Raw genomic sequence first — 3,966 nt, forward strand, 5'->3', positions numbered from 1 at the left:
TAAAATGTCAACACACGGGACAAAGAGCGCCGGAGGAAAACGCCGATCAGCAGTGAAATGATTGATTAGATTGGATCACTCACTTCCCGATCACCTCGCAGAGCTCGTACACATCCTCGAACAGCACGTCGTCGTCAGCCATAGTCCCGCCGGCAGATCCGCGGGAAAAGATCCGCTTTCCCTCAGAAACGCGCGGCGAATGTCAGAACCGACACCCGGATCCTGTAACTTTAAATCCCCCGGATTCCCGTCGACGACCACCGAAGATGTCCGTTCACACCGAGCGACGATGAGGATGATGATGATGATGATGATGTCAGGGAAAATCAACGCTCCGGGATTTAGGTCGCAACGCTCCGGGAATCTGCCGCTTCAAATAATAAATGTCAATGTGACGCGAGCGACCGAAAAAATAAATAAATTTAAAAAATAAAAATAAAAACGCGCTGATGCGCCCAAACGCTCAAGATCCCGACGATCCGCCTCAAACATGAAAACGCGCTCAACGCCGCTGCCGCTCTGGTTCCCGTCCGACTGCGCTCATCATTGTCCGTTAGACGCGCCAGTACACGCCCTGATCTCCCGTTAAAGCGGTGAGGTAAAGCAGTGCTGCCCGTGTAACGGTTTCTGCAGCTCTTCGTCGCCTCGGCGTCTCTCCTCCCGCTCCGCTGCTACTCCAGTCCAGCGCGCTGACGCTCCGCCCTCTCAAGGTTATGAAGCTGCCGCACGCGGAGCCGCAATGGCCGCCGAGGTGCGCGCGATTCCCCGGATGTTTCCGCGGACGCTCCTCGGGCCTCTTGAGCCAAGATGGCGGAAGAAGGGCGCGCCTTCGAGCCCACGGTGCTCAGTTTCCTAATCTGCCCAGAGAAAACCCGTTCTCCCGTCCAGCGACCAATGGCAGGTCCGCGTCGCTTCGCATGCTGGTTGACCGTCCGATGACGTCAGAGCTTCTGCGATTTTTCCTGTGTATTTTCTTACTGAATAAATGCTGCAGGAGGGCAATAGATTGAACATCTCGTTGAATAATAGCGGGCTCGCAGACTGAGCATCATTTTATGATCCTGATTTATCACTGACTGAGCCACATATTCATATCAAGTGCAGAAATATTGTACAGCTCATACAGATGCAATATAAACTGATATGGTTTGCTCATTCAAGCAGCTTGTATATATATATATTCACCAAAATAAAAAAAAAATGAAAATAAAAAACATCTAAGGAGCTGCTGGTTTTTCATTGGCTAAAACACGTTTTGTCTTATGCTCTTTAACTGTACACGTTCATGTAATAATCTCACTCCCACGTGACTCTCACAACCAATGAGCGGCTGAGCAGAATTTTAAAAACCCCATGAAGTCACACTTGTATTTTGTGCATTTTAGACTGAGATCATCTGTATCATAACAGTCAGTTTCTTCACATCCGCTCTTCATCCTGTTGATCTGCTCCTCATCACAGCTGAGGTTTGGAGGAATGAGGATCACAGCAGATTCGGACCTGGTCCTCATGGGTTGGTTAATGTGGTTGAACAGAAACCGCTGGACTGAAGATCAGCATCATCTGGAGCCACAGTGATGATCTCAGGAGTTGCTATGGCAACTCTGCAGGCAGAAACAGGAAGTGTTGGTCTATACTGAAAACACACACACACACTCACTCGCACAGACACACACACACACTAACTCACACACACACACACTCGCAGACACACACTCACACTCACACAGAGACACACTCACTCACACTCACACACACACACACTCGCAGACACACACTCACACTCACACAGAGACACACTCACTCACACTCACACACACACACACTCGCAGACACACACTCACACTCACACAGAGACACACTCACTCACACTCACACACACACACACTCGCAGACACACACTCACACTCACACAGAGACACACTCACTCACACTCACACACACACACACTCGCAGACACACACTCACACTCACACAGAGACACACTCACTCACACTCACACACACACACACTCTCTCTCTCTCTCACACACACACACCCCTAATAGATTATTAAAAATATTTATTGGCATCATTTCTATTAAACATGATCATTAACTGTGATGATATCAGAACATATTCAGATGTTAAGAAAAAAACTTAACACTGTTCTTGAAAATATGAAGAAAAAAATGATTCTGTACAAATCTATAACTAAGCGGTTCAGTTACAATAATAAAAGTTTCTCTGGATAAACATCTTACTGAAATGACCAGAAATATAAAGATGCATTATTTATTTAGAGTTTTTAGCACTAATGGAAACACTTCACTAATTAATCCCATCACAAAGTGCACCTGAATATGAGACATAAACCCATCTCCACGTCCATGATCAGCGCTGCCACGTCTCGGCTTCTGTCTTAAGCAGTAGTTTTTCTCGTAGCCTAGTTTCTAGTTTGTTAAATGCAAACTATTGTGAAATGGGCAGCGGGTTTCCTTCATTCTGACACACCTGGAACATCATCCTCCTGCTTCTGCTTCTCAAACACAAAACCCTTCCGTTTCACACGAATAATTAATCTGAGGATAACCAACAAATCTAGTTTGCTCATACAGTCAGGAAACATCACGTTTCTGTGTATTTGGAGCGGCTGGATATTGAGTTTGTTCTTCACGTCTGATGACTGAAGGTGTGCAGGAACAGCTGCGGTCACGTGACGTCTGTAATCAACCAATCACAGTCCTGATTACTGAGTGTGTTTACTCTTCTGATCACTTTGGCCGATTGTTTGAAATGTAAATGTCGTCGTCTTATTTGACCAGACTTTGTCTCTACAACAATGTATTTTTTTTAAGGACAGGATTCAGTCTGTCCATCAGTAACGGACAGGAAACGCATCATCATTCAACAGGAAGTCAAGGATGAAAAGACACTCAAAGATTCATTTCGACAAACACCAGGTGTAATTGTCAACCTTTTTTTTTTAATATTTCAGACATAGTGAAATATTTCCAAAATACTGAATTGTGGATTTACTCTAACGTGATGATAACACAAACTGAAACAGTTCTTACATTCACAAACATTTAATCCAAAACAACAACAACAACATTTACACCACATTGGTTTTTGTCTTTTAAAGGATAAAGTTCTATGTAGACAAATACATAAAAACTAAACGCCTGAAAGAACATGACGCTTCATGACGAGCTTATATCACCATTCATTTACTGCAAAGAAAATAATATCATAATATTAATCATCAAATAATGACAACAACAATATTAGTCATCAGGAGAAATATTGACACAACCGATAATCTCATAAGTACATTTCTATATAAAGTGCAGGGAAAAGATCTGAATGGGATCTGCGTCTGTTCCTGTAATATATCGCTTGATAACTAATGAACCGAAGGAGCTGCAGATACGAGCATCCACGCCGTCTGTTTGAGACAGAAACCATTTTTAAAATAGCAAAATAAAACACTTACTAAAAAAAATTAACCATTTAATTTGTTGTATGATCGTCACAGAACCGCGAGCATGCAAATGTGTTACTTAATTATTAATTTATTACCTTAAAATCTCAGGGGTAGTTCAAGTAAATATATTACGTGAAAGTTTATGAATCCCTGCATTACATGTAATTAACAAACAATGTGAATTTGAGCATTTGAATGTGTTTGAAAGACAAAAGCCTTGCAAAGACACAGTAACACAAGGTTAAATAACCCACGGAGTGATTAAACATGAGTGTGTTCATCAGAAGTTGATGCAGTGTTGAGACGCTGAGAAAACACTTCTTAAACTGACATGATTTCCGTCAATCCAGAGCTCAGATGCTGTGTTTTCTGTGTAATTATATCCTCCTGACCACTGACTGCTGTCTGTGTGAAACTGACAGACTTTCTGACTGTACAGAAGCAGAAGGATACTTTATGAATTATGAATGATTTATTGCTGTTGTGTGAATAATATGTAAT

Source organism: Sinocyclocheilus rhinocerous, unplaced genomic scaffold (genome assembly GCF_001515625.1).
Source record: "Sinocyclocheilus rhinocerous isolate Xijiao unplaced genomic scaffold, SAMN03320098_v1.1 scaffold79, whole genome shotgun sequence".
Classification (NCBI taxonomy): domain Eukaryota; kingdom Metazoa; phylum Chordata; class Actinopteri; order Cypriniformes; family Cyprinidae; genus Sinocyclocheilus; species Sinocyclocheilus rhinocerous.